Genomic DNA, 19525 nt, shown 5'->3' with positions numbered 1-19525 from the left:
TCCACTTTGGAGCCAATCCAGCGGGTGTCTGCAGCCTCTCTCCCCTATCCCTGCTGCCTGCCTCCCAGCTCAGGTGCTGTCTGCAGAATGGGATGGGGAAAAGACAGGGGAGAGAGCTCTGGTCTGGGGCTTGCCCAGCCAATGCAAACTTCAGGGGGTTCCAGTCCACCCACTCCCCACTCCCAGTGCAGGCTGGGCAAACCCCAGACCAGAGCTCCCTCCCCTGCCTTCTCCCCCTCCCATCCTGCAAACAGCAGCGGGGGCAGGTCTGGGCTGTATCAGCCTAGCCTTGCTCATGTGCAGGGGCAAACAGAAGTTAATAAAGGCACTCCACTTTGGAGTTAAACAGCGGTTAATTTGTCGCACAATTGGGTACTTTTAAAGTGCTCTGCAGCCATGCACTTCTGTCCAGGCAAAGCTGTAGAGCATTTTCAAGAGGCTGATTGCATGACAGATATCACTTCTGTCAGCGAACATGGCAGAGATCTGATGTGGGTCCTTGCAATAGTGTATGGGTACAATCTTAGTCAGGCTATAGGACCTCCGGGGAACGGGGGTGCAGATCCAGGGATGGCTGGTCCCAGTGCTGAAGCAGTTGCACAAAAATGATATACCTTATGGTTAGTAGGCCTGTAAGACAGGATTGCCACAGATTCCTTATGTGATCCTGGGCAAGCCACTTAGGCTCCATTGGCTTCTACCACTGCACTGAGGCAGCTCTGGGCTTGTTCCCAGTGCCTGCTTTCAGCTCCATTGGAGACCAACGGCTTGAGAGAATGTGCTGCGAACAAGCCTGGAGCAGCCTAACTGGTGAACTTCTATGTCAGAAACGTGCCTGCAGCCTCACATGGATGTGGGCTGCTCTTGCCAGGACTAACCATTGCAGAGATAGAGACAAGCCCTCCATACCTAGTTCCCCAGGTGCAAGATGAGGATGATAGCATTGCCCTACCTCACAGGGCTGTTGGCAGAAGATCTGTTAGGCTGTGAAGGTCTCAGATCCTATTGCAAGGGGGCTAGGCATGCACATAAAGTGAAAGAAACAGAGACTTCACCAAGTAAAATCTGATATGAAAGAAAGACACGTGGCTTGTGGAACTCACTGCAACAAGGTCATTGAGGTCAGGAGATGTAGAGAACAACTGGACGTTCCTACAGACAACAAGATCACGCAGAGCTACAAGAATAAATACCAAGAACAAGTAGGCATTCTGGATGGGAAACAAACCTTCATGCTGCAGGGCAGGCTGCAGGGCTGACTTGTTGGGTGAATATCCCCTGTGGCCTAACTGTCCCACAGGTGCACTGCTGGCTGTCTTGCACTTTCCCTGGAAGCACCTGGTTGCAGTAAGTGTCAGAGACCAAAGCCTGAGCTAGGTAGATCCTTGGGCTTGTCTCATCTGGTGATTCTTATGTTTGTTCCTATGTTTAAATAATAGGGCTAATGTCCTCCCTTCAAGGTGGTAATGCACTGCATGTTCATCCCTGCCCTTTCTAATGTGCACACAGCAATAAGCTACTGAATAAAAGGGATTGGCCAGAACCCCTTTGTGTCACTTGAACCACCTATGAACAGCTTCCTCACAGCAGTACCCTGCCTGTGCCTGGTGGAGAAGAAGCATCCTCATGCAGGAGTGGCACTGACATGCCAGGGAATGTGACCGACCAGGGAGCCCCTTGTTCCCACTGTTCTGCAGTGCTACTGCAGTGCATTCCCCCACTTGGAGCTGTAATGTGGGGTCTCAGACTCTCCCCCACACGCAGTGTATCAAGGACTGGCATATAATTATCCTGTCTTGGCGCCCAGCTCCAAGAACTCTGTCCTAGTGGTTTTCCATGTCATTGCCACCATACTCAGGTAACCCAACACCCTCCACTGAGGGCTTAGATTGGAGAGATGTAACCCGCTGTCCTGCTGTTCTTCTTTATGACTGGGCAGGTTCTCAGAGCCTGTCTCCAGTAGATGGCCCCATTACACCACACTTACCGACCCTGCCACAACTGCTGCAGTTTAGCTCTCTGTGCATGGGTGACATGGATGTATCATCTCTCTATGAGGTGCCAGCCAGTGTTGCTCCTTGTCTCTCTCCTCTCCTCTGTTTGGAGACATTAATTCCTCCCCCTCCCACAGTTCCTGTCCCTCCTTCCTTGCAGGAACATGCTGGTGTACTTGTACTTCTCACAGTGTTTGACTTCTCTCTCGGGTACTGAGCCAATGCATCACAGGGCTAGTGCAAGACAGTGGGTCATGCACATCCTGCACATAAATCACACAGAGCTGCTTCAGCTAAGCAGATACTGAGTTGAGTAGAAAGGCAGTATGTTCCAGAGGATAAAGCCCCTGGCTGGGACTCAGGAAACTGTTCCTGGCTCTGAATCTAAGTGAGCGAGCAGAGACTTATTTTCTGCCTCTGTTTCCTCTCACATCCTTTGTCTGTTGTGATTGTAAGCTCTTTGGGGCAGGACATTTGGGTTATTATGTGTAATGTTGGGGCTGCTCAGTGTTTCTGCCATATAAAAGCTACTAATAAAGTCTGTATGAAGCAATGGAGACCTTTGGTATGTCTACATTGGCTTGATACCACTGCTGAAACTGCCACCAGAAGATAAGCCTCATTCTGCTCCACACTCCCATGCCCAGACCTGAGGTGGGGAAGACGATCTGGGAGGACCTCACCACTGCTGCTCGCAAGATTTCTGTACCTGGCCTACAGGAGAGGTGAAAGGGTTGCCCTCAGAGCATCCTTGCTGGGTTCTGTCTTGGTTCTGGGTTTCTAATGAGTAGGCAGAGATTATTTTTGGTGGCAGTTTCAAAAGCCAGTGTACACATCCCCGGTGTCCCTTAGTGCTTCTGTGAGACAAAGTGAATGGATAATGCAGACCCAGTCACTGCACACTGCAGTTTTACCTAGCTCCGTGGCCAGTTACTGGCTTGGCTGGTGACAAGCATGGTTTCTTGCTTGCTTGGAGCAACAAGGCAAATAAAAATGTTTAATTCCTATCAGAGGTCTAGTCTGAGTAACCATTGTCTTCCCACTACCAATGTAACACAGTGTTTATCAAGGAGGTCAGGACCCTTTCGTGAGATCCATTCCTCAGGACTCACTGTGATGTAGGGCAGGGGTTGTCAACCGGGGGTATGCATACCCCCAGGGGTTCTTTGAAATGTCCCAGGGGGTACACAGGGGTGGGTGGGAATGGAGTGCCGCCATCCCGTGCTGCTGCCTCGCAGGAACAGGGCTGGGGTAGGGCGAGAGCAGGGCCGCACAAACGCCTCGCTGCCACTGCTCACCACCCACTCTTGGCGTCCCGGCACTTGCCACCTTCCCCCCGCCCTCCGGTGGCCAGGGGTACACTCCTCCACATCCGGCTGCCTGGGGGTACAATGATCGAAAAAGGTTGAAAACCCCTGCTGTAGGGCACTTCAGCATGCTGGTAATGCTGCTTGTTATCCTGAAAAACCCTGGGCAGGATTCTGGTGAGAGCCACCACCAAGCTGGATTGTTCTGTTGTGTGGTTCACCTCGGCACAGGAAGATGTTCTTGCTGCCACAGCTATGTCTTTCCAGGGCAAGCCACTGGTACTCACCAAGTTCAAAATACCCTGCCACCCTGCAGGTTTCTGTGTCCGGTTACATTTATTGCAGGGAACATGAAAACGAGAACAAACACAGTCAGCTAACAGATCAGGATTAAATGTATATGGAGAATAACCAAGCAGAGAGGAACAGCTTTCCAGTCTAGCTTCTTGGACTTGATGGATTCCAGGCACAAAGCATAGGAAACAGAAGGAGCTCCTCAATATGCAGATAGAAACCCCTTCTACTTGACAAACAAGCAGGGTGTGGCTGGGTCTTCTGGGTCCCTCTTGGGTATTTGGACCCTTTTTCCTATCAGCCTTTGTTCCTCATCCTACGGGTAAAATATCCCATACAGTAAATGGATATTCTATTTCTTAAGTCTGCAGCTCCCAAAGAAGCTGGGAGTGGTGATGGTTAAATGCAAGAGGGCTTCTTCAGAGTCTGGGGCAGACCCCTCTTTCTCTAGTCCCCTATGTCTCTGTCATGTCCCCAGCTTCCCCCCTAACTCATGCTGCATCCCTGGAAAATAGTGAAATCACCCCACCCTGCTGTTAGGCAATTAGGATTTGCCTTGTTTTGCAGACTCCAAGAGTTTTAATCCCTTGCCAAGAGTTTTAACACATTCCTTGTGGTCACAGAGAGCCAGATCAAGTCGTCTGAATTCTAGTGTCGGAGTTCTAGTGTTGGATCCAGATCAAATCTACTAAAGTCTAGTCCCCTGCTCTAATGATTAAGCCATGCTGCCTTCCTGAAAAGCCGCCTAAGCTATGTCCTCATTTGAATGATTAACAGTAATAAAAACTTACTCCTAAGTGTTTAGCAGGAAACATCATTTGGAGCTTTGGTGGCTTGTGCAAAATTATAATGGCTTGTGATGTTTCTCTCAGCCAGGGAAATGGGCAGCAACCACCTGCTTAATTTGCCTGGGAGACATCAGCCTGGGATCCATCCAGGGCTCAGTCCCAGCCTTGAAGTCTGAGAGGCTATTTGACAAGGGTGTATATACCCTCACGGGATCTGGTCTCATTGAAATCCTCACACTTCAAGTGCTGTGGGAGAAATGTCAGCAACACCATAGCAAGGAAGTTTGTTGTCTGGGGCAAGCCCACATCAGCAGCCCACTCTCACCCTGTGCACAGATGCAGGGGGCACGTGCCCTCCCATGCTTGCTTGGGAGTGCACGCAGAGGCGGGAGACACCCTCCCCCCATCCCTGCATCCCCCCAAATGAGCCACTCACATCCTGCACTCAACCCCAGCCCGTTGGCACCCCTTCACTTCAGTGTCCAGGTGTTCGCCTCTGCTTGCTACAGTACTGAATGTCAGGGTCCAAGGAGATTTTTTGTACCAGGCCCATGGCAAGCTGCTTCCCTGCAGAGAGAGAAGTAATGGGTGAAATGAGTAAGGGAGATGGGCACTAAGGCCAGGATGCTTTCTTTACTGTGCCTATATTGAGGGTGAGTGATTCATTCCTTGCCATGTCTCAGAACCCAAAGCAGCAGGCACTAGAGAGATGCACTGGGAAGCAATGAGAGAACTGCAATTAGCAGCATCAGAAGAGGAAATAAGTCACTGGTGCCTGCCTGGAAGGTGGGGAGCGGGGAGGTGGAGAGTGCCATAAGCAGAGTCTGAGCTGTATCTTTGTGAGGAAGCAATTCAAGCCCCTACAGATTTGGACTCTGATTCCTTTCATGTCAGGTTGCCAGTCAACAAGCATGAGAAAGACAGGATGGGAGCCCACAAATGAGCTGCTACAAAATGACCCCCATAAGCAACTAAATCTTAGGAAACAGGGGTCTCAGCTTTGTTACAGCACGAGTGATCTACACCTACCAAACCCTTCCTCAGATCAAGTGAAAGCAGCCATGCTATTAAACAGCACCAGGGCTGCACAAACCATTTGCAACAGCAACACAAAGTAATTATCTTAGCAGCACTGAATTATTGTGCCCCACTAAACTGTGTGTCAACATCACTCAAACTTCAACCTCTCCCATTGCAGGCCAGTAAACCCAGGTAGAGATTTTGTGTGTTGACAGGAGTTGGGTCAGCACAACATTCCAGTTCTACCTCAAGCTGATGTTGCTGTGAAGACAAGTGCTAAGAACAACAGGCCAGACCATCAGCTGGTGTAAGCTGGAGAAGCTCCATTGAAGCCAGTGCAGCTGTACCAACTGAAGATCTAGCCCAAGGAACTAGGATGGCGGCCTGGTCAGAGAGAAATGCAGGTCTTTGCATTTGCATGCTGAATACAGAAGAGTCTGGAAAGATGCTAGCAGGCTTGAAAGGCGTATCTACCCTGAGAGATGGCATTGTAGCAATAGCACCATCCCACTCTGCCCCCTTCATTAGTGTGTCAAAATGGCTAGGGACAGACATCCAAAAAGCCTAAGCCTAAATTGATTCAATCTTTCCAGGTTAATCTAACCTGGCTAGGCTAAACTGGTTTGTAACCGTTCAGACATCCCCTCTGGACTGAAGAAATGCCGGCACATGCCTGCAGTGGCTCAACCTAGAAGCCAGGGGGTGCTAGTATAGCCCTCCCCTCCCTTCCACAATACTGAGCTGAGCAGGCGTGGCCAGGCCTAGGTAGGACATTGATTAGGGAGGGGTCCTCCCCCCTCCCCCCCACCCCCGCTGTTGACAGCAGAACATTGAGTTACACATCAGGTAGTTACACAGGGAATTGTTAGCATTTGTTAGCCCCTCAAACAAAAGAACAGCCTCTCTCATTAGTTCACGCTCTTCTTAAACAACTTTTGCGAAGGAAGGAACAGGGGAGATATTATGAACTACCTGTTGATTAGCTCCAAAAAGCCCTAAGCAGACACTGTCCTGTCTGCCTTTGTCCTTTCTCCCACAGCATAGATCATAGCCAGCATGTGGTCTTCTAGCTAATGCTGAGAGGTGTCAGTGTAAGGCAGAGGGGAGGGTAGAATCCATGCTTGAGCAGGGAGTGGGGTGGCAGGGGTGGGGGGGTGGCGAGCAGAAGGAAGCCAAGCAGATGCCTGCAGTCTCTGCAGGAGTTCTAGCCAGGGAGCAGAGGGGCAGAGCTAGCCCTGCTGGGCTGGAGCAAAGAGCAGAGCCCCACCCAAAGTTGCAAAGCAACTGGGATGCTGGGGGGCTCTGATTTAACTTAAAACACAAAGGGGTCTGGGACAGACATTGCATAAACCAGCTTGACCCAAATCAGTTAAGTCTGATATTACATTCAACCAGGTTTATCTCAAATCAGTTTCAGCCATTTTCAGACTGGTTCATGTGCTCTGAATAGCTGTTCTGTTACAAGTTTAAACCAGTTTCTGATCACTTAAACCAGTCTATGTGTAATATCTGTCCCTAGCCAATATATACTGCTGACTGCAGCTAGGATCTGTTCTGAATTGGAATTGATTTCTAATCTCCAGTTGGTTACAGCTGGCAAACAACCCTCACTGATGGGGCTGCAGAGACCCTCTGAGCACTGGTTTGACTACTGGGGCTGCTACCTGTAATAGAAAGAGCCCAGGCAGGACCAAGCTGGGTTTGTGATTAAGAGACATCCTTTGATCTGTAAAAGGACTGCACTTGATGTGAGATCTTTGGTAGGCAGCTTTCACAGGACCCCACAAAGTTGGCACAGATCTCTGGAGAATCACACTGCAAAGGAACACTACTTTGTGTGCATTGCATGGTCAATAGTGAGCACATTTGTTTGAACTCCTGTCAGTAGGAGCTGGGGCTCTCACAGAACTGTCCGTATAAGATAAACATGTTTGCTTGGGTTAGAAGTTGGATGAGAGCCTGCCCGGCAATGTCCAAGTGGTGCTGGTGTTTCAGTAAGTGATGTTCTTCCCTTGAAGTTGGGATTAAATAATGACCTGGCCCAGTGACAGTGTGGCAGGTGGTACCATCACTCTGTGTAATCTAATGAGCCAAAGCAGCTTAGCCTCTCAATTTAAACTCCCAAGATGCTTCTTTGCAGAGGCAGTTTTGTCAATCCTTAATTGCAGGACAACTTCCAGCCTAGATCACTGCACCCTGCCTGCCTAAAGCCTCCTCAGTCAGACACAGCATGTCCCAAGTGGGTGTATTATGGAAGTGTATGGTGCATGTCTCATTAGTGTGTTAAACCATGTAAACAAGGAATGCATGTATATCCTGGTCTGTAGCACATCACAGCTAGGGATAGACATTACACATAAACTGGTTTAAGTGATCAGAAACTGGTTTAAACCAGTAACAACATAAGTTTAGTGTACAAAAACATGTTTCAAAATGGCCAAAACCAGTTTGAGATAAACCTGGTTGAATGTAGTATCAGACTTAACTGATTGAGCTCAAACCGGTTTCTGCAATGTCTGTCCCAGACCCCTTCCTGGTTAAAGTTAAACCAGACTCACCAAGCATCCCAGCAGGCTCTCTGGGCTGGGCTCTCTGCTCCAGCTGAGCAGGGCTGGCCCCGCCCCTCTGCTCCCCAGCTGGAGCAGGGACAGGCAAGGATGGGGGTCTGGCCAGACGCTGGCCCCAGAAGGGAGAAGGAAAGAAGTTTATTCTCCAATTCCCTCCCCTGTCCCACCAGCACAGACCTGCACTTCTCTGGCTGCTGAAGCTGTGGGTGCATGGCCAGTCCTGGCAGTAGCCTGTCCTGAACTGGTCAGGGAGAGGCTTAATCCCCCTCTCCCTGTCCCACTTGCAGGGACCTGAGCTGGGTCCACTGGGCGCTCCCCTCTTGCTGCTGCAGTGGAGGGGCCAAGCATGGCCGAACACCAGCAGCCATGGCCCCTGAGGCAGAGGGGGCAGGGATGGGGATTATTTCCCCCTCTATACCCATTACCCCCAGGGGACCGCATCTGCGATCTGTCCACCCCAACTGCCACTGCTGCTCCCTGCTTGGGGCAAGTGGCAGAATAAGCCCCCTCCTACCTGCTCTGCTGGATGCCCCCTCCCCTCTTGATGGGGACAGCAGCCTTTGTCAGGATGTTCGTGGAGCACGAGTCTCTTCCCATTGGGGGCCATGCTGCAGTGCAGGCAGAGGTGCCGCAGACTGTGTGTGGCAGCATCGGGGCTGAGAGGGCCAGAGTCCCCCAAGCCCTTCCCAGCACCACCACCACTGCACAGTCCGCGGCAGCTTTTCTCATCCCGCAGCACAGCCTCCTGCTGGGAAGGGGCTCACGCTCCGGGAAACCGTGATAGGGACTGCTGCCCCTGTCATGGTTGCTCCCCACTCACCGCTCCAGCGGCTGGGCGATGGTGGGACCAGAGGCTGGCTGGCAGGGCCCCTTAGGCAGGGAATGGGGTTATTCCCCCTCTGTCCCTGGGGGACCACAGCAGGGTTTACCCACCCCAACCATTGCTGCCACCACTCGCTCTGTGCCCAGGGCAAGAGGTGAAATAAGCCTCCACTAGAGGGAGGGGACATCAGAGGGAGGGGGGCAGGAGGGGGCTTATTCTGCCACTTTCTCTCTGTCCCTAGCCCATTTGTCTTAGGCTCTCCATCCTTTGAGAGTCCACTTGTACTTTCTGGGGTCCTGTACACATAGACATGAATGGAGTGAAGATGCCCCTTGAGGGCTGGCCTGTATTTAGAAAGTGCTGCTGCAGAAACTGGTCTACCTTTTTTTCCTCTCTTGACAGTAGTTTCTGCTTCTACTGCTGTTCCTCAGTGGTTTTCATTAAAAAGGTGTAAAAACAAGTTTGAAATTCAGGACACGGTGCTTGGTTCTTACGTACATATAAAGATTCTGTTCTTTTCTTTTCTTTTCTTGTGCGTGTCACTGAAAAATATTGTATTCCTGTGGGGATGCTGCTACATAACCATGGAAATATAATATGGAGGGGTAATTTTCATTATTGCACAGCAAGAAAAATTCACTGAGGACTGTTCCTAAAGCTCCATGTCCTCCAGAACAAAAATCTCCTTCACATTCATCAAACCTTCAACTGGATTTCATTTCTGTATGGGAAAGTGCCTAATGCAGTGAAGGGACAAGGAGGGGCTGAGTTTCAACTCCAGATTGAGTTGACCAAGATGAGGTTTCCAGCCTAGGGCTCGAGCGTACACGAGGGTCAGATATTGGTTTTGGATACTAGTTCAGTGATACCAAAATCTTGTGAGCATTTAACCCAAGATTTTGACCCCAACTATTCCTGGCTCAGGTATTAGGCATCCTAATGCTGTGAGTGCTTAATAAAGTAAATAATAAAGGATGCTGGCTGGAGTCTTTGGACCCATACCAAAGCCTTTAGAAGTCAGTAAGAATTGATCTGTGATTGCTCTTTGGGTCAAATTCTGCATTCATGATGTCTTAAGGACATCAGTGGATTTGGCTTTCAGTGCTCTAGGCCAGTGGTTGTCAACCAGGGGTATGCATACCCTTAGGGCAGGGATAGGCAACCCCTGGCACAGGTGCCAGAGTGTGGCACTTGAAGACATTTTGCTTGGCACGCATGCTTTTGGGCAGATGGCAAGGAAGGGGCTGGGGCTACATATCCATAACAAGGATCGGGCCCTTCATGGTTCCCCCACCATCTGCCCCAGGCGTGCCAACATGTTACAAGTTGAAGTTACAGGTGTTTTTGGCACTTGGCCCAAAAAAGTTGCCAACCCCTGCCCCAGGGGTACTTAAAAAACTTGTAGTGGATATGGTGGGGATCCCGCCACTGCACACACCCTGGCGGAGGCCCAGATCTATGCATGGGGTGGAACTGGCTGCTGCTGCACACTGTGCTTTGTGCACCACTCCAGCTGCCCCAGGAATGGTATGACACTACGTGCCTGCCGCCACCAGGCTGTGCCATGCCCCCTGCCAGCCTGATGGCGGGACACATATGACGTTGCACCACTTCTAGGGCAGTTGCAGTGGCACACAAAGCCCAGTGCACAGCATCAGCTGTCTCCGCACCACAAACAGATCGGAGCAGGGGTGGGGGGAGCATGCGCCCCCCTCTCCCTGGGTCTCTGCTGGGGTGTACACAGTGGCGGGAGCCCCCCTGGATGAGCTGCCCAGGCTCCAATTGTCCCACAACCCGACCCAGCCTGGCCAGGGCCCCACTCACCCCAGCCCCTACCCCTGTCTGTGCCCCACTCCCTCCCTCACTGCGAGGGCCTTGATTTGCCTCTCCTTCACCATGGGCCTTTCCACTCCCCTACAGACTTACCTGTTGGGGGCGTGGACAGGAGGCAAGTGCATGCATGCATGTGTGCACTCAGTCCCCCCAAATAATTTTAATATAAAGAGGTACATGAGCTGAAACTTTGAGACAGAAGGGATACACCTGTTAAAAAAGGTTGAAAACCCCTGCTCTAGGCCCTCTGTGTCCTGACTTGAAGGCTCTCTGAGTGCTGTTTTTAGAGTTACTTCTTCCCATTTGAACTGTTGAGCCAGAAGAAGAGAAACATCCGTGGGGGCAGACCTGAACACAAGCAGTCATTACACATGGGTGATCTCTCCCAAGGTCCAGCATGTGTTGATGGGTTTACAATGGGGGTGGACAAAGCCCTTCCTAATGCCAGATCCTGTTTCTCTATTTATGAGTTCTTGGAGACAGGTTCACTGTTTGCCTGTCTCTCAGGGTTGCCAGGCTAGGATGATCTGATATGACAGTAGACAAGGTGATCTGACAGGCTGTTTATTGCACTTCAGTTTCCCATCTGAGTGGTGTTTCACACCTGTCTGATTCCATCTCCCAAGCCCTGATCAGAAGAAGTGAGGAAATGCCCCAGATGGCCTGGTATTTACATGGTGAACTGGAGACAGACTGCTGTCTAGAAGGTGACAGTCTCAAAGTCTCTTCCCCCATTGCAGAGTAACCCAGGCTGGACTGTCATTGCCAGGGTGGTTTTTCCTTCCTTCCTGCATTCGGGCCTCACAGAGGGAGAGTGTGAAAAGCCAATATTAGTGCATAGCAGCATGGGTCTATTTCCCTGAGTCATAACATTTAGTGCTGCAGTCACAAGCTTTGTAGGATTCTGCTAAGCTGGCCTGATGTTATCCAGGCTCCCTGCTTCAATGGCAGCCCACAAATGACCTTGGAACAGAACAGGGCAGCCTCTGCTCCCTTGCATGAGGAAATCATCCTGTTATTTCATAGTTTTGTAGATGTTAGAGGCTAGAAGGGACTTTACAGATGGCCAGGAAAGACTGCTGGGATCAAATGACCCCAGAAAGATGGGTGTCAAGATGCTTTTGGTAGATTGCCAGGGTGGGTGACTGTACCACCTCTGGAGGGAGCCTGTTCCAAACCCTCGGTACTCAACTTGTAAAGAAGCTTTTCCTTATGTCTGGCCTGAAGCAATCTTCAATCAGCTTGTGCCCATTATTTTTTGTCCTCCCCTTGGGGACCTTACTGGACAGATGCTCCCCCAGGCCTTGATATACTTGTAGGCTGCCACCAAGTCCCCTCTGAGTCTTCTCTTCTCCAGGCTGAACAGCCCCAAGTCTTTCAGCCTCTCCTCGTATGACCTGGTCTCTAGGCCTCTAATCATGCATGTGGCCCTCCTTTGGACTCTCCTGAGCTTCTCCACATCCTTCCTGAAGTGCGGTGCCCAGAACTGGACGCAGAACTCCAGCTGCAGTTTCACCAAGGCCAAATAGAGAGGGAGGATGACATCCTTAGCCTTGCTCGAAATGCCTCAGTAGATGCATGCCAGTGTTTGATTCGCTCTGCCGGCTACAGTATCACCTTGGTGGCTCATGTTCATTTTGTTGTCTATCACAACACCCAGGTCTCGTTCAGATGTGGTGCTAGCAAGCATTGCACTGCCAAGTCTGGAAGTATGTTGTGGATTATTTTTCCCCAGATGGAGCACTTTACATTTCTCCATATTAAACTTTACACTTTACATTTCTCTGTATTAAACAACATCAGGCTAAGGTCCATCCACCTCATGAACCTGTCTAAGTCGGCCTGTATTGCCACCCTGTCTTTAAGCATGACCCTCTGTAGTTCCTCTGTAGTTTAGTGTTGGCAGTGAACTTTGCTAGTTTGCTTTTAATACCCAAATCCAAATTGTTGATGAACATGTTGAAAAGCACTGGCCTGAGTACTGAACCCTGAGGGATGCCACTGGTCACCTTCCACCATGATGACTCAGTTCTGTCCATAAATGTCCTCTGGTGTTTGTGTTTGGTGGGACACTGAAGATGTTGTGTGCTGAGTGTTTGGTGGGATACTCAAGATGCTCCTTTCTCCAGCCCTATAGATAGATGGCTGGTACCCAGTAGCAGCAGGGTAGAGGTGGCTAGAGTGGAAAGACACATGGATAAAAGCCTGGTTGGTTTCTGCTTGAAACCTACAGAGAGCCAAGCTTAAGTCTATAGTTGGTCCTCATAGTATACCCCACTCAACATCATTTCCCTGGGCTGGGCTACATACTATGCAGCTATCCATTACAGGAAAGAGGCTTTGACCATAGTGAGCAAAGCAGTCATCAGAGCAGAGATGCTGCTGGCCCATTTCTTTTGACTTCCTTTGGATTTATATTCCTCCAGGCCTCTTGTTTTCAAAGCTTGTTTCCCACTTCAGGGGCAGGGCAAGGAAGGCCAGGTTGGACCCACTGATTTTTTGAATAACCTTCAGGGAAGCATTCCCACTCTGCTTTTCATCCTTCCATCTGCTAACTGGTTGGCCAGTGCTATTGTGATGCCCCCATCTATTAGGAAGTGATACCAAAGAACGGAATTCACATAAAGGCACAAGTGTTGCTGGAGTATCTGCTGGAAGCCTTGCAGGCTGGGTTCTCTTGGTGCATCCTGCTTTCTCTGGAGATTTATCCCATGAGCAACATCCACAGGACTGTGCTGCCCCTAGAGAGAGTAGATTGGTACCTTGATGCCTCCAGAAGTTCTTAGGGGATGGAGATCGCCCCAGATACTGTCAACTGATGTTTTAATGACTGAATCCTTCTCTGATTTCAGGAGCCAGTTTGCCTTTGGCCTAAATAATGAACACTGACCCTATAACTATATCACAATTCAGGGGAACAAGCTTGCAATTTGGACTGGTGACTTGAACAAAACAATAAACTCGACAGGTCTAATTTCCCCAGCTCTGGAAGGGCTCAGTCAAGAGAGGAATCCAGCTCTACCAACAAGACTCAATATCCATATGTGCCCTGAAAACATCCACCTTGATGCTAACAAACAGTGCAATCCACCACAGTGAGTGTTTGGAGGGGAGGATTTGTGGAGAATATACTGGTAGGATCCCAAGGATTAATTGTTTTTTATTAAGCATCAACACTTCCAGATCCTCTCTCCTGTTGTATGAAATATATCTGTTTCACGAGCAAGCCACAGCTCTGAGAACCAGCCTTCCTACCTCCAGAAATGCTTTACAAATGTCTACCAAGTCTTTTGAATGCATCAGCAACACATTATTACTGTCCCTGTTTAGACAAAGGAAAACTGAGGCACTGTGATTTGGCCTTTGAGGGCTAGAGAGGATGCCAGATAAGATGGGATCTGTGGCCCATCCAGATCTCATTGCTGAGTAATAAGCTGACCAGGGTGGTAACAGCATGTTAGCTGTCTGCATGCTGATGGGATGCCTGGTGTTATTGCAACCACAGTACAGTTAACAAGAACAGGCAATGAAGCCAAAAAGGGGGCAATTCAGTCAGAAGAAACATCAGTGGTCATGCAGAGGCAGATCCTGTGCCTTTCTCCACTATATTCTGTCTGCACCTTGGTTGGGTCATGAGCAGTGAGATCAAGCAAACAAGTGCAAAGGGCACCTTGGTTTAAGTTTGCTCTACAGCCCCTGGATCTGGCTGTACAAGCACACAGAGCCAGTTACACTGGATCTGTACAAATGTGCCTGGGAGGGGGCTGCTGGTGCTGGTGTGGATCTTGCTGACACTCAAGGGGTGGGAAGTGCATGCCCTATAAGCATGGCCTCAGCAGCTGGGGTCTATCAACCCTGGCACTAGGGCACCACCTTAAAGACCATGCTGCTCAGAGGGAGCCCCAGGATGAATCCTTCTCTGATCCTTCCCTGTAAATTCAGCATCACTAATTAGATACCACTAAATGAGAATGCTGCATTGTTGTGCTTGGCTTGGACAGCCCATCTGCAGGCTATTGAGAGCAGCTTAGGTTTGATTTGCCGTCTGAGACATTGATCACAGTACAGATCAATCAAGATGTTTCAGAAGAGAGCACTTGCAGCCTTTCCAGTGGGAGAAGCTATTGCAAAAGTTGGCTGAACTACATACAGATAATTTATCTTGGCATCCCCAACCTTTCCCCCCCCCCCCCCCCCCCCCCCCCCCCGGCTTCTACACCCAAAGCCTCACCTCATAGCCCCTGAGATCCTTGTTCTCCTGCATTATTCTCTGTGGTACACAAGTTGTGCAGCCCCCACTTACCCCATTTCCAAGACCCCATGCTGTAAATGTCTCCCATAAATCCCCCCAGTATGGTCAAGGAAGAAAATAACTCATTAGCCTCCTCTGCAAAACGATGACACTCCTGAAACATTCATGAATTCAGCCTGCTGCATGTCGGCCATCCCGCTCCTCTGCCCTGACAAGCTCTCTCCCTGGCAGAGCAATGCTCCTTCTCAGTCTTTAATTAATGGCAGAAATAACACAAGATGGAACATATGTGCTTTATAGTGCTTGCTACAGATGGGTACTGGCTTTCAAGATGATAGGAAGTGCATGAGAGCTGCCTTTCTCTCTCTATGCCCACCCCCAGCCTTCTACTGGAGACAGCCAAGGGCTTGAATTTATCACTCATACTTGTTCCTGGGTAGTGCCACAGGATTAGCCCAGCAGGATCTGGCTCCTGGGAGTGATCCTGTGAAACCCTGAGCAACCATGACCCCAGTTGCAGTGAGCAGCAGTGTTGAGGCTGATGGAAACCAGAATGTGGCATCTAGAACCTCCTTATAACAGGGAGAGATGTGCTCTGGGGGTAAGAGGAGCACTTTAATTAGAGTGGCTCCAAGAGTTCAAGCAAACAAATTAAATATATGAGATTCTGATCTCTAACTAAAGCGCCCACAGCTTCTCAGGTATCAGTGTCCCAGCACTTCAAAATGGCAGTGGGGGCACATTTAACTAAAGCTTGTTGAGCAAGCTTTAGTTAAAGCACTCCTGCCGCCATTTTGAAGCGCTGGGACACTGATACACAAGACGCAGAGGCTGCTGGAGCATGCTAATTAGCACACTCCAGCAGGCTCAATTAATCACATGTCTACGGGCACTTGAAGTGGTTAAAACTCCAGCAGCCGGTCGGCCTAATGTCACCAGCAGTGCTGTTGGTGACCCAAAGAGGCTGCAGGGCAGGTGTAAGGGCTCTGCATATGGCATTAGGGGTGTGGGTTGTGTACTTGCCCCTGGAGGGGCTGCTGGAAGCATTTATAGGATGTTACAAGAGTGTTTCTATTTTCTGGATGCTGTTTAACCCAACGTAAATAATGATGTATATGGACAGTGCAGACTGGATTTGTGCTGATCCTGAGAGCAAGGCCCAAGGTACATTGGGAACAAGGAGTCTGGATTCTGGAACCAGGGTCCAGAGACATGCCCCTGCCAAAGTGAAGGCAGAGTCCTTGTCAATGAGTGCATCCCGCCCTGTGAGCCTCATGTCCTTAAGGACAACGGATCTTGCCCCCTCCTGATCCCCACCCCCCGGTGTTGCTGTGCAGGCCTCATGGAAGCTCTTGATTGGAAGCCTTGGACTTCCTCAGCAGGACTGGCACCACTACACGCAGCTAGCCTCATCTGGTAACATTAATCCCCCCAGATGTTTGGTGGGGTGTGAAATACCTGGCATGGAGGCAGAGCTCTGAACACCCATTTTGATGATTACATAGCTTATGGCAGGAGCAGAGAATGGGGGACCAGCTGGCCCTTCTGTAGTCTACAGCATGTTCGATAGTTACCACAGTCATGCACATCATTCCTACTGTCTGCCACAGACAGCTGTCAGGGTTATTTATTATCTATACTATGGGAGCACCTACAGTGTGCCAGGGTGCTGACAGAGCAAGCAGAGATGGAAGAGAAAAGGCAGGAGTGGTTCAAAAATATCCCACACCTGAAGAGGACTGACAGAGTGAGCTATGTTTAATTCCCTGCCTCCCAGCTGATGCCCTCAGGTCAGCTAGTGATAAATAAAAAGCTTATAAGCATTTCATTCAGGAGGGAGACTTGCATACAGCCATGGGTCAGGACCTGAAAAGCTGGTGAGGTTAGGGTGTGGACTGTTTTGGTTTTTAGATAATTATCCATGCTTGGAGAAAGGGACTGAAAATCGGCTGCTTCTGGAAGCTGCATTTGATGCACTGTCTCATGAGCTGGTCGTTGACTTACAGAGAACTAAACAAGGAAAACTTTTCCCCCTCATTGTCTTGAGCTGATTCATGAAGTCTAGTACTTGTGAAATCCACAACTTGCTTTTGTCTTGCAGTGGCTCTCGGCTACACGATGGTCCTTGGCCTGCTGTGGGTAAGGAGACGTGCAGACTTAACCTGGCAGGGCTCAGAGTGATCACTTCAAGTGGCTTTGGTGAGTGAAATAAGCAAACAGACCCTTCCAGCATGCAGCTCTGCATACACCCCCTACCAGCTAGCTGAGAAGCCAAAGCCCTTTAAAAGTGTAAGAAAAAGACAGCTTTAGGTGATGCTGGGAAATGTCCTGAGTCAGTGGTGCTCAAGCTTTTGGTCCTGCAGACCAGATGAGTGGCTTGGGGCCAGTCCACTGGCCAGATCAAGCCTCACATGCCAGGATCAGACCTTGGGGCCTGGCACCCCTCTACCCCAACTGCTGGTATCAGACCTGGCGCTGCCCCTCCCAGATCGCCCGCACCAGGATTGGACCCTCAGGCCTGGTGCCACCCTCACCCATCGGGCACATTACCCAGCGTGCAGGGCTTGGGGCTCCCCATGGATCCGATCGTTGGTGCCTCACAACTTCTGCCCTTGTGAGGAGCCCCACGGGCAAGATCTGTCCTGCAGGCCAGGGGTTGAGCACCCCTGGCATTAGTCAATTGACAGATCCATCAGCTAGTCAAAAGAAGGCAGCAAAAGCATGGATCAAACGCCAATAGGTAACATCCTGTAAGGTAACATTTAGTTGTTTTTTTTTAACTAAAGGGTTGTAGTTTACACCTCTGTAATGTGCGTGTGTGTGGTTATCAGACCTGTGTTTCTGCTTTCGGGCCTCTGGAGGGGGAGTGTAGAGGCAGGTGGGACTTCTGTTGCAGAGTGTGCAGTGAAGGTAATTAGGAAGCTTTTCATGTGAATATTTTGTCAACAATCATTGATTCATCAGAACCAAAGCCCTTCACATGGGAAGGGTTTTGTTTCAATGAATTTCTCAAGGCTCAAAATATTTGGAAGAGGTGAAACTAACAAAGCATCCTGTTGCAACATTCACAAAGGGGAAATGTCCAGTTTGGTAGAAATCAAGTTACATTTGCACCTTATGAACTAACTAAATAAGAGATACATAAGCTTTCATAAGCAGCAGCTTAATTCATCAGATGCTAAGAGGGACCTGTGGGAAGCAGAGTTTTCCCATCTGAAATTATTTTTTGTTTTGAATTTTAAGTTAATTCAGTACATTATAAAGTAAAAAGATAAAATGAAACATACCTACAACAAGAATAAACAAAATTCAGAATTTGGACCTCCCTCCCCACTCACCCACTATCAGGATGGGAATAACTTCCAAAACTTTGCCACAAGCCACAATGACTATTTCTGGCCCAGCCCTTAAATGTGTGTTTTGTGAACATGAGTGTATGGTTTTGTGCATACAGACATGTAGGCAAAGTTACATTGGTATTGATATTCACACCAATACACACTTCTCTTTCTGTGAAAATGGAAATGAGTGCATGAATGCGTGTGCATGGGCACATGTGCATCGCATATGGATATGTGCATGTCTTGCAAACAGTTTTCTCTTGATTTTCATTTGCCAGTGTGAGTGCATGTGGATCTACATATGAGTGTACGGCTACACAGGGATATTTGAAGTATGTGATGGAATCTGCTTTTATTACCTGCTCATCTTTTCTGTGAGATATGGGGGGAGGGGTGGGGGATTGTTCATCGCTGACTGCTTTGAAAAGTAGAAGGTCACATATGCCCCTATTTCTCTGTAGTGGAATCTAATTTCAGAAAATGACATCATTTCCAAAGGTGTCAGGAGCAATGAATTAGAAGAAAAGTGGCTGCATATGGTTAACATGAGCAAATGAATGTTTTGTCACTCAGCTTCTTATCAACAAGCTGCATAATTCCCCTCAGATGCAGAGAGATGTTTTATATTCATGCATGCAAATTCATTGCCCAGTGAGGAGGGAATGGCACTGCTGTCTCGTGGCTGCGCTCTTGTCTGTGTTGATGGGTTTGAGTGGCTGTAGGGGAGGAGGAGTTGGAGGGGACTAGGGATGGATGGATGGCTTAATTCTCAAACACAGCTGATTGAAGTGATGGTTAAGTGGATGGATGGAGAGGTGGGACAAAGGCGATGAACGTTTGAGTTGCTCCTGCGCACATAAGTGATGAAATGCTATCATTTATTAGTTGAATGGAGAAACTGGTATGAACAGATGTGAGGAGAGAGGGAGATGAAGGTGAGGAATAGAAAGGGATTAGAGCACCTGGCAGTTTCATGTAGCTGGTGGGTGAAGCTATTGTCATATACACAGGAGAGAACAGGTCATGAGGCACAGCATAGGCTAAGCTTCTGTTATTAGAGCCTGATCCTGGGATGCTGGAAACTGGAAGCCAGGAGCACTCCATGACACAAGGGTCCCAGGACCAGTCACTGTTACCTGAAGAGCCACAATATTGCACACACCCTTTGGTGAATTATGGCTGACATCCTGCTCTTCACAAGAAAACCTTGCAGTCTGTTAGTTAACATTGCTAGAGACAACACATGTCATGCCATAGCAAGAAAGCTATGCCCAGTGCATTCAGCAAAGAAATGGGGACCAATCTT

General features: G+C 49.3%; 1 long non-coding RNA gene across 1 annotated transcript in view; it reads left to right on the top strand.

The window, feature by feature from the left end:
• The window catches only part of LOC109284503 (uncharacterized), a 42523-nt gene that overhangs the window by 5070 nt on the left and 17928 nt on the right, over positions 1-19525 (top strand). The window contains exon 3 of the long non-coding RNA XR_009456432.1: positions 16980-17077. This is a non-coding gene — a long non-coding RNA (uncharacterized LOC109284503). The remainder of the gene's footprint in view (positions 1-16979; positions 17078-19525) is intronic.

This window comes from Alligator mississippiensis, chromosome 13 (genome assembly GCF_030867095.1).
Source record: "Alligator mississippiensis isolate rAllMis1 chromosome 13, rAllMis1, whole genome shotgun sequence".
Lineage (NCBI taxonomy): Eukaryota > Metazoa > Chordata > Crocodylia > Alligatoridae > Alligator > Alligator mississippiensis.
This window is presented reverse-complemented; position numbering and strand designations above follow the sequence as displayed.